At 35.8% G+C, this 12,420-nt stretch overlaps 1 long non-coding RNA gene across 1 annotated transcript; it reads right to left on the bottom strand.

Moving 5' to 3' along the window:
• Positions 1–3,132: 3,132 nt before the first annotated feature.
• On the bottom strand, positions 3,133–7,108 carry LOC103100005 (uncharacterized). The gene is made up of 3 exons (XR_469327.3): positions 6,833–7,108; positions 6,121–6,200; positions 3,133–3,363 (listed from the first exon to the last, which is right to left on the bottom strand). It is a non-coding gene; the product is annotated as an uncharacterized LOC103100005 (long non-coding RNA).
• Positions 7,109–12,420: the final 5,312 nt, after the last annotated feature.

The raw sequence follows: 12,420 nt of genomic DNA, 5'->3' as shown, positions 1-12,420 counted from the left end.
ATCAGTTGGAGAATGACTTACATTCTTATAAACATTACTCCATTCTCTCTGTTTTTTTCTTTGAAGAATTCTACTCAGTTTTGTTTTATAGACGCTTGTTGATTGTAATGATAGTTCCTTTGCTCTCTGGAATATCAAATCCCAAGACTTCTGATCCTTTATTACAGAAGCTGATATATCTTATGTTATCCTGATAGTTCCATGATATTTGCATTGCTTGTTCCGGTTGCTTGTAGTATTTTCTCCTTGACCTTGGAACACTGGAATTTGGTTATAATATATCTGTGACCTTTGATTTTTGAGATCCCTTTGAGATCAGTTTGATGAATGGAACTTTCCAATTCTATTTCATTCTCTATTTATAGGATATCAGGCCAATTTTCTTTGATAATTTCTTGAAATTATCATAGAGGACTATCATAGAGGTTCAACTATAGTGTAAACTGAAAAGAAATAATATTTTGGAATATATTTTAAAAATATTCTTTAAAATACTTTCCCCCAGAATCTGAGAGGCAATATCATATGGTAGAAATAATGATAACAAAATAATTTATACAAATTCTGTGCCAGGCACTATGCTAAGGATTTTATAATTATCAAATTTGATTCTCATAACAACTTTACTATTATCATCCTCATTTTACAGATGAAGAAACTGAGGTTAAGTGACTTTGGCAGGGTCATATAATTAGTATATGCTGCAGGCTGGATTTCATTTCAGGTTTTCTTGATTCTATATTTTTTAAATCTTACTTTCTATTTTAATGCAATAAGGTAAAAGAATGGCAAGGGCTAGACAGTCAGGTTTAAGTGACTTGTCTGGGGTGACACAACTAGAAAGTGTTTGAGGTGATATTTGAATCCAGGTCCCCCAAATTTACAGTCTGGCATTCTATCCAATGTGCTATGTAGCTGTACCAATACTTAAAATTGTCCAAGGGAATGACCTATTGATATGGAAACTACACCTGGATATGAAGTAGACAACTAGAGTACAACAAAATAGTACTCTGACCAAGCATTCTGGACAATGTGGAATCAACATAAAAGGACTGGTCACAAAGAATGGACAAGAGAATGAGTTGCTGCAGACTGGGAGTAGATAGCAAGGTGCCTGGAAAATTGGGATTAGACTTTTTAAGCAACATTTCAAATCCTGATTAGAGATAGCTAATATTGAGAAATAGAACCTTATGTTAATAGCACTGAAGAGGAATGGCACAGCCTGGGTACTGTAGGATAGAATAGATACAAGAGATGGAGCAAAAGGAGACTGTGGATCCTTTTTTTTTTTCCCTTGACCATGCCTTGTATTTATTTTTTTTTTAATTTTATAGTATTTTATTTGATCATTTCCATGTATTTTTCATTAAAGACAAAGATCATTTTCTTTTCCTCCCTCCCACCCCCCGTGGCCGACGTGTGATTCCACTGGTATCATATGTGTTCTTGACTTGAACCCATTGCCATGTTGTTAGTATTTGCATCAGAGTGTTCGCTCCGAGTCTTTCCTCTGTCATGTCCCCTCAGCCATTGTAGTCAGGCAGTTGCTTTTCCTTGGTGTTTCTATTCCCTCAGTTTGTCCTCTGCTTTTGGATAGTGTTTTTTTCTCCTTGATCCCTGCAGATTGTGCAGGGACATTACACCACCACTAATGGAGAAGTCCATTACGTTTGATGATACCACAGTGTGTTTGTCTCTGTGTACAATGTTCTCCTGGTTCTGCTCCTCTCGCTCTGCATCACTTCCTGGAGGTTGTTCCAGTTCACATGGAATTCCTCCACTTTATTGTTCCTTTGAGCACAATAGTATTCCATCACCAACATATACCACAATTTGTTCAGCCATTCCCCAATTGATGGGCATCCTCTCATTTTCCAGTTTTTGGCCACCACAAAGAGCGCAGCTATGAATATTTTTGTACAAGTCTTTTTGTCCATTATCTCTTTGGGGTACAAACCCAGCAGTGCTATGGCTGGATCAAAGGGTAGACATTCTTTTATCGCCCTTTGTGCATAGTTCCAAATTGCCCTCCAGAATGGCTGGATCAGTTCACAACTCCACCAGCAATGAATTAATGTCCCTACTTTGCCACACCCCCTCCAGCATTCATTACTTTCCATAACTGTCATGTTAGCCAATCTGCTAGGTGTGAGGTGATACCTCAGAGTTGTTTTGATTTGCATCTCTCTGATTATAAGAGATGTGGAGCACTTCTTCATGTGCTTATTAATAATTTTGATTTCTTTATCTGAAAACTGTCTATCCATGTCCCTTGCCCATTTATCAATTGGGGAATGGCTTGATTTTTTGTACAATTGATTTAGCTCTTTATAAATTTGAGTAATTAAACCTTTGTCAGAGGTTTTTATGTAGATTTTTTCCCAACTTGTTGTTTTCCTTCTGATTTTAGTTACATTGCTTTTGTTTGTACAAAAGCCTTTTAATTTGATGTAGTCGAAATTATTTATTTTACATTTTGTGATTCTCTCTATGTCTTGCTTGGTTTTAAAGTCTTTCCCTTCCCAAAGGTCTGACATGTATACTATTCTGTGTTTACCCAATTTACTTATGGTTTCCTTCTTTATGGAGACTGTGGATCCTAATGAGTGAGATACTAGCCACTGAAAAGTGAAAGTGGTAAACAAGGACCCTGGATACTTGAATTAGATGTAATGGAGGGTACATATTGGTGAGCATACAGTGAAAATATTGATTAATAATGGGTGAATATAAGCTATAAGAAGAGGAAAAGAACACTAAGTTTTTTTTTTAATGGGAAATAAAGTCAGTGGAATGGGAATGAAATCTCAACTGACAGACCAAGTTTAGAGACCATATTCTTTTCCAGATTAAATCACTTCAAGTTTCTACAAGATTTGTGATGTATACTTTCGGGAACAAATCCTCTTGGATTCCTGGTGAATGATTCATAGTATCACAGAGGAACTAGGCACAGCACCACTGAGTCCAGTTTATGAGAGATTGAGAAAATGATCTCTGGGTCATTAAGAGTCCAAGTTCATAATCACTTTGGGTGCCTAATATGGGGTCCTTTAGGAGGCAAAGCCAAGGTCAAAGAGGCACAAATTTTTTGATTTTAATATGATTACAAAGAGAGTCAGGAAATTTCAAGTTCATGTTCATTAAGAGCATACATAGTAGAATCTACCACCCTGAATCACCAGGATAAAGAAATAACAGTATTTCTTTGATTGGGGCTCATAGAGTACATGGAAGAGGGAACAAGAAGGAAAAGAGATTAAAATTGATCCAATCTGTTGAGCTCTTTGTCTGCCATGGGGTCATTAACTCCTAAAGAGATTGATGTTCCAGCTGTCCTGGTTAGTATTTCACATTCTGGGGCAAAAAAGAAAGGTTTGTATTAGAGATATTTACACTTCACCTCCAGCCTAATTTCCCCTATTTAATGTTCTCACACATGAATGAGGAAGGGACACTTTGATAAGAGTTTAGAGAAAGTATTTTAGCTCCATTTTGCCAAGAAATGTAGACTCAGAGCTCAATAACATGCTCTGTTCCCATGCCCAGATCAGCCACTGTCCAGCAGGTTTTCTTGTTAGGACCAAAACATTGAGAACAAGAGGCTGAGTTAATCATCTTGTACTTCGTGACATCATACTAAGGATGATTGAACTACCTAAGTCTGCATATTTCCTGAATGCTTTATAAATCAAAATACCAAAGGATTTCTTAAAATAATTGTAAAAAATATTTCTAGAGGAACAAAAGATCAGGAATCTCTATAATCCACAATAAAAGTACAAGAAAGGAGATACATAATAGTACAAGATCTCACACTACTGAAAAGTAACAACCATTCTTTCTTTATTTTTTAAAAAATCTTTACCTTCCATCTTCAAATCAATACTATGTATTTGGTTTCAAGGAATAAGAGTGGTAAGGGCTAGGCAATGGGGGTTAAGTGACTTGTCCAAGGTCACATAGCTAGAAAATGTCTGAGGCCAGATTTGAACTTAGGACCTCCTGTCTCTTGGATTGACTCTTAATCTACTGAATCACCAAACTGCCTCCTAAAATGTAACAATCTTTAGAATAAACTCATACTTATTTTAAAAATAGTAACATTGATCACTGGCAGAGAAGAGATACACAAGAAGCAAACTGTCATAATATAATTAGGTTATACAATGGATAGAGTGCCAAGCCTGGAGTAAAAACGACTCACTTTGGGAGTAGCTGGAAAGCTCAATGAATTGAGAGTTAGGTCCAGAGACAGGGGTCCTGGGTTTAAATGTGATCCAAGACACTTCCTGGTTGTGTGACCCTGGCCAAGTCACTTATTCTCCATTGCCTAGCTCTTACCCCTCTTCTGCCTTGGAACCAATACATAGTATTGATTCCAAGGTGGAAGGGAAGGGTTTTAAAATAAAAAGACCCATCTTCCAAAGTTCAAATCTGATGTCAAACACTTACTAGTGGTGTGACTGGATGAGTCATTTAACCCTGTGTGCCTCATTTCCTCATTTGTAAAATGAACTGGGGGAGGAAATGTCAAAGCACACTAATATTTTTATCAAGAAAACTACAAATATGATTACAAAGAGTCAGCCATGCCTGAAAAACAATATCATAGTGTTTGATAAACACAGATCCCAAAAACTAATGTAAAAAAATCAGTCTTTGAAAAAACCTGTTGGGAAACCTAAAAAGCAATCTGGAACAAAATAAGGATTAGATGGATATCTCTCATACATTATGTCACTGTAAACTCTAGAGGAATATATAAACAGAGAATAAAAGTTTGCAACATCACATATAAATTAGGGAAGCATGGAAGAAGTAACTTTTTACAGCCAGGGTAAGAGAAGAAAGTCATATTTTGTTTATAAGATGAATTGAAAATTTCAATTTGAAATTTTTATAAAGCCCTCTGAAACAAACAAAATCAATACAGTTAAAATTAGAAAGGAAATAATTAACTAGAAAAAAATCATTGCAGTTAGTTTTTCTGATAAATATCTACTATACAAACTATATCTAGATTGGATTGAAGTACACAAGAAGAGAAGACTTTCCTAATAGAGAAATGGTGACGTGAAGAATAGTAGTTTAAGAATATCACATACAAAGAAATTCCCAATCACCAATGAGAAAAATGTACATTAAAACAATTCTGATATGACAGGTGACCTCCAACATAAGGGCCAGGATGACAAAAAAGGAAAAGGAAAGTTGATGGAGATGATATGAGGTGAAAGGCATACTACCTACATTGTTGATGAAACTGTGATTTAGTGTCACCATTCTGAAGAGCAACATGGAACTCTACCCCAAAAGTCACTAATCCATGTATATACCAGTTGATGAAGTAATACTACTAGTAAGCAAATCCTCCAAAGTGACAAGCAGAAAGAGGGGAAGAATACACATGGACAAAAATATATGTGTCTAATGTGTTTTTTGTAGCAAGGATTTGAAAACAAAGGGATGGAACATCACTATGATATGATATATAGTATTGATTTAAAAATACTATGCTGAATAACGAATAGGATAGATTCAGAGAAATATGTGGAAATTTATGTGAACTGGTGCTCAGCATGATGAGCAGAATTGGGAAATCTATTTGGAAAATGCCTGCAACACTACAAAAATAGTTTGTAATTACTAAGATCTTTGATCAATATCATTACCATCTATGATTATGAAAGACAGATGATGAAGTATAATTCTCACCTCTTAATTGATCAGTGGAGCAGTGGTGTAGAATGAAACATGCATTATCAACAGGCCAATGTGGGGATATATATTCTGCTTGACTAGACAAGTTTGGTTCAAGGAATAGATTTATTTTTAATTTTTAATGTAGAAGATGGAGGAGAAGGAGACTAGTGATAGTGATGCTAAAAAGAAAAGAATAGCAGAGGAGAGGAAAGGAGACAAAATGAAAGGAAAAAGAAAGGGAAATGAAAGGCATCTCCCCAAGATGCCAAAATGCACATTTTGGGAAAGAAAATGGACAAAGTGTAACTGCACTGTTTATAATGGGATTATACCCAGTTTTCTCCACCTCTGAGGTTCACTAGAATGCCCATATCTGTTTCACTGTCAGAAACATATTCCATTTCATACCTCCAAAAGTGAGAAAAAGCCATCTTTTGCTTCTCCTGATTCCACCAATTCACAATAGTTCAAGCACAGTCCATTAACACCTAGAAAGAGAAGAGCAATTATAGTGGAATCCAGAGTTATAAGCAAAGTTACAATAACACAAACCTACCTCTTTTGGAAAATGAAACTTCCTCTGAGGTTTCAAGATTTTTCTTTATGGATGCCATGGATACACCCCCCAATTACTGTTCCCCAATGAAAATGGCATATCAATATGAGCCTTGTAAATAGATTTCTTCCCTATCCAATTACTAAAAACTAGATTCTCTAAACATAATCTATGCTGACATTTAGCCTCCTGTTAATACTACTTTGTTTCTCTTACAAAGGACCTAAGATTAAAAACACCTAACTGAATACTTCTAGTGTACATTTTGAGCATCATAATATTATAGGTGAAGATTATTTTCTCTGTTGAACAAGGACTAAAGTGCCAGAATTACACACACACACACACACACACACACACACACACACACACACACACACACACACACACACACACACACTACTATGAACCCTTATTCCTTAGAGGTAAATTACTTTTTAGGTAGAACTATCTTTATTCATTATTCACAGATTTATGCAAAGCAGCACTATCAAAGGATGATATTCTTCCCAAGCAGATGGGATAGGCCTGAATAAAAACATTTTCCGGTTATCATAGTCTCACCTTTTTCAACCATTTCCAAACTTTCAACTGGAGTTGGTATAGAACTTTTAGCACTGTTGACACACAGGATAAAGGAGAAGAGGAAAAGAACTGTGACCAGCTTCATTGTGAAGTTCAGACTGGAATGCAAGAAAAAATTTTCAAGAATCCAGATCAATCTGAATAAATAAATGTCTTTTGGTTTTCCAGTTGTAATATTTCTGGTTTGACATTTACATGTGATTTCATTACAAACTTAACCAACATTTTAAAGCTCCCAAATTGTTTTGTAATGAATTAGAAACAGATTTCTAACACTGCTGCAATAGCAACTTAGAAAAAGCTAACAGAATTCCCTTAACATCAATATCATTAATACTACTACATTTTTCTAGGTTTTGTTCAGTTTTCTTACTTACCAACATTGTTCACTCGGGCATATAAATTCATTAAGAAATCATTCCAAAATATTGATTAGGTGTCCACTATATATGTTGCATTGTGATATGCCCTGAAAGTATTTTTAAAGTATACACTGCTCTCTAGACTATCACATTCTATTAGTTCAGTTCTTATTTAGAATATAATCTGCATTAGCCCTGAAATCACATTAAGGAAAGAGAAGAAAGAATCCCTGCTAATAGAAAGTTTGTCAGCTGTAACAAAGACACTATAACAAAAAAGGAGGGAAAGGAAGGCCTCCACAAAACTGAAGGAATACCTAAGTCTGCTCCTTTTTCAGGTCAGGAGAGAGGTCCAACTGTGAATGCTGCTGGGCAATGGAGGAGAATCTGATATTTATACAAGCTCTCCACCAGGGGAAAAAAAAAGATTGAGTCTATGAGCCAATCAATGCTCAGGCTAGTTGGGGAATTTCCCCTTGAGAATTCTTCCTGGATGATTATTGAATTAAATATCAAGGAACAGAGAATCTATCATATTTTTTAGATATAGTACACTGAAGTCTAGTTTCCTGGCAACTTTTCATAGTGGCATTCTTTCTTCTACTTTTATTGTCTTGGAACAAAGGAAAAAGCCCCATGTAGTCAATTTAGGACTCTGGACAACCTAATCACACCCTTTGAATGTTTTGCATATATCGTTGCTCTATTGCATATTATTTCGAGCCTCTTGATGTCTGAACTCAGTTTAGTTGTGAATTGTAAAAATAATCAATATTTTTGTAGGTTTATAAAGCCTTTTATATATATTCTTTGATGTGAGAATTTTAATTTCATGTAAAAAGTATCAGAGATTATTTCCTTTCACTTAACAGATAATAAAATTGTGAGCTGGAGAAATTAAATGCCTGGTCCACGGTTGAACCAAAGGAAAGCCAAAAGCAGTTATTACTGAATGACACTTTTGTGTTCCAGTTTTCTGGCTGACTTGATAAAGGAATTTTATGTCAGAACCACACCACAGTGTAGGCAAAAAGAGAGAAAGAGTAGGTAAAAATTGAGGATGTTTATAGCAGCTCATCTGCAGAGAGTTTTCTCTCTTCATGTTCCTTAGGATTGTATGGGGCTCAGACTGCAATTTGTTGTATGAATGCTGTGTCTCATGGATCTTATTTATATTTCTATGCATATAATTCATAGTTTAGTCTTATCTCCCAGATTATAGCAAAACTAATAGAATACATCTAAGATGAGATCTGAGAAGAGATGTCATATTCAAAGACTTTAACCTGAGAACAACATATCTCATACTTCTAACAAGAGCTCAAACTTACATAGTGAGATATGATGTTCAAATAGTGAATGTTTGTCACAACCACTCATTCTTTTATAAACTTTGAACTCTTATCCCAATATGATCATAAGTTCTATGAAAGTATGTACTGTGTCTAATACTTCTTTTGTATCCCACGAACTCTTCGGACATTCTTGGTATATCTTAAAGAACCAAATATATGCTTTAAAATACCCAAAATATAAGAGTTAGACTCCTGGATCACTGCCTTGTTGTTGCAGAGGGACTTGACTGGCTCAATGAAACTCTAAGCTATACCATGCCAGGTTTCCCAAGATGCACAAGTTATAGTGTAGAGTTCTGTCAAAAGATGATCCACTGCCAGGAAACCCCAATGGATAGTATTAAAATGATAAAAGATATGACAGGAAGATAAGTCCCTCAGTTGGAAGGTTGCCAACATGCTACTAGGGAAGGGAATAGGACAGCTACAAGTAGTTATAGAAAGAATGAAGTGTCTGTGTCAAAGGTGAAAGGAAGCTCAGCTGCAGAAGTATCTCATGACAAAAGAAAAGTTCAATGTTATAAAAATCAATATTGCATAGGAACGTGAAATGTTAGATCCCTCAAGTGTAATCTGGATGTACTCCAATAGGATATGGAAAGATTAAACATCAACATTTTCCATATCAGTGAAGTTAAATGGACACAAGTGAGTGAATTTAATTCAGGTGATCATTACCTGCACTACTATGGGGAAGAATCCATTAAAAGAGGTGGATTAGGTAGATCCAAAATGGCAGAAAAGGTGCACAGACTTACCTGATCTCTACTGAATCCTCTCTAAAAAACTATAATATAACATCTTAAAATGTATTCTGGAACAGAATAAGCCACAAAAAGACAAGATAAAATAATTTTCCAACCCAAAGCAACTTAGGAAGCTAGCATGAAAGATCTGTCACACATGAATGGAAGTGGAGAGTTAAGCAACACACCAAGATCTGCCACACCATGGCTACAGGCCTGTGGGGCAGCTGAATCAACAATAAAAGCTTCCAGAGTTCTCAGCCACAGATGGTAAGGCAATTGGACAACTGCACAAAAGAAGATTTCAGGCATCCTGTTGCTAGCTATGAGTGCAAGTCTCTCGTTGCATTGCCCATACACAGATACAGGTTTTAGTCTTAGGGTATCTCAGGGTATGGAGGAGCACTAGCATACTTGTGGCTATTGTGGTTATTGTGGATCAGGGGATTCTGCTCTCAGTTCCAAGGAGGAAAAGCATGTTTAGGGTTACTTATAGACCATACCACAGGCTGGGAGAACATTAAACACTTTTAAGGGGTAAAATTATGATTGGACTGAATATTTAAGAGTATGGTCACCAGGAATTTAATTACTAAATTCCAATGAATTACTCAAGTCAGAATGACTTTTATGGTAGTTTTATTTACAAATAGGGAAAATGAGAGAGAGAGAGAGAGAGAGAGAGAGAGAGAGAGAGAGAGAGAGAGAGAGAGAACTACTCTGTGTGAGTTCAAATGATTTTTTACAAAGTAACAGTTTTTTATGAAGAACAGAAGTACAACAGGTAATGCACATTCAAGAAATATCAAAATTCACAAAGTTATAATAGCCCATTTAATGACAATGGCCAACAAACCCACTATCATTAGGATTCACTTGAGTCTGCTGTATGACATTAAAAAAATAAAACCTTAGAAGCTAATGGATACTTGTCACAAGTTTTTCAGGTGTAGCAATCTTTCAACCTTGGCTGAGATATTTTAAAAAATCTGTTACTGCCATCATTACAAAATGTGTCAGAGGAGTCTAGAAAAGACAAAAACCTCTGTACCGTTGATGTTGGGTCTAAACACTTCACCAAGAATCTAGATCATTCTGATGGAAGGGTAGAATAAGATGAAGAGTTACAAATGGCAGATGCTCCCTCTTGGGAGCCATCCAGGGGTACCACGCCCTAGGAATAACTTCCCTGCTCCTCTGGTATGAGACTGTGATATGTCTCAACCATTACATTTTTATAAATGTGGAAGTGGAAATTATAATTGCACTTCACTTCAGCTACTAAATAGATCCTTTATCTCTTGTTAGAAATAACCCAGAGGCAGGCAAATGATTAGTCGGAGGTATTGAAAAAATCTAAAATTTATGTCTTAAGACCCTTTAAGATCAATTTGAGATATTTAGCTCATTAAATTCTCCAAAAGTCGTATACAAGGTTGATGAAGTCATCTATGTGACAATTAAAAAAAGGCAAAATGGAAGAAAAGGCTGTTTATGGGCTTTTACAATGATCTTTTGTTTAGTATAGTTATAGGGGAAAGGTAACAGAATTTATCTAATAGTTAAAACACAGTAGCTTAAAATGATTCAGTGTAACAGAATAGTATTGATCAGATTAACATATGAACTTAAAACATGAAAATTAAATTTTAAAGCAATTAGCAAAATCAAATAAATACAGAGATTTTCATTAAACAATGGAGCCTAAAAAGGCTTAAAATTTTTACCTCCAGACTCTTTAAAGTTCTTTCCCTATCCATTTAGATTTCTTTTGTCACACCTCTGTAATCTCCCATAGTGAGGGAGAATTCCTTGCTGAATATGGTGTGGAGGAATTCCATATTGGATGTATTTTAGAAACTGGGCAGGCCCAAATGGCAAGAGGTTGTAGGGAGATTAATGTCTCCCCAGAATTTGAGGCAAGACAATTACAAGGACCAGTGAATCCAGGAATGGTAGGAAGAAAAAGCATCCTAAAACTATATCCATTTTGGACTTATCTTTGTATATAGTGTGAAATGTTGGTCTATACTCAGTCTCTGCCATACTTTTCTCCAATTTTCCCTAATTTTTTCAAATAGTGACTTCTTGTCCCAAAACCTTGATTCTTTGGGTTTGTGAAGCACTTTATTACTATGGTCTTTTGCTACTATGTATTGTGTAGCTAATCTGTTCTACTGTTCTAGTTCTTAGTCAATTCTAGTTATTTTGATAATTATCACTTTGTTGTACATTTTGATATCTGATATAGCTAGGTTGCCTTCTACTACAATTTTCCCACTATTTATTCCCATAATATTCTTTATCTTTTATAATTCCAGATGAATTTTGTTATTTTTTATAACTCTGTAAGATAATTTTATGTAATTCTTTTGGTATGGCACTGAATATGTAGATTAATTTAAGTAGGATTTTAATTTTTGTTTTATGTATACCAGTGAGCAATTAACATTTTTCCAGTTATTTATATCTTACTTTATTTGTGTGAAATACAATGGAAATACAGATTGATGAAAAATAATTTAAGAATTATTGGACTACCTGAAAGCCATGATCCAAAAAATGTGCCTACAGAAGTGGAACCAAGATGGCGACTTAGGAATACTAAAATCCAAACTTTCTCTGACAATCTGTCCATACAAATCATTTAATTGAGCTTCAAAAAAAACCAGAAACTCAAATCAAACAAGAAGTCACAGGACAGGGGACTTCTGGGCTAACATAGCCACAGAGTAGACTCAAGGAACTTCCTCTCTTTACTACCTACAAATATAAAGTGCTTCAAAAGGACTAAATCCAAAATCAGGCGAATGAAGGGGCTCTACTGAAGCCTTGAAGGTAGGCAGAGTATAGGCATTTCCATGCTATAACGGTGTGAAAGTACTCTGACGAAAGCATAAGCTGATCACCCCTCCTCCATTCCATATGCAGCTCCAGTGCCAGAGTCAGAGTGAATGTTGGACATCCAGTAGGTTCTTGGGGGGCTGGCTGAGGACACCACAGACATACCTCAGAGAGCAGAGGGACTTGGGACCCCAGGAGGCTGAGGATCATGAAGTTTGGGCATGGAGATAGGCCAGAGAGGAGCTGTGCACAGCAGACAG

Source organism: Monodelphis domestica, chromosome 6 (assembly GCF_027887165.1).
Source record: "Monodelphis domestica isolate mMonDom1 chromosome 6, mMonDom1.pri, whole genome shotgun sequence".
NCBI lineage: Eukaryota > Metazoa > Chordata > Mammalia > Didelphimorphia > Didelphidae > Monodelphis > Monodelphis domestica.
The sequence above is the reverse complement of the archived record's forward strand: the minus strand, read 5'-3'. Positions and strand labels throughout refer to the sequence as shown.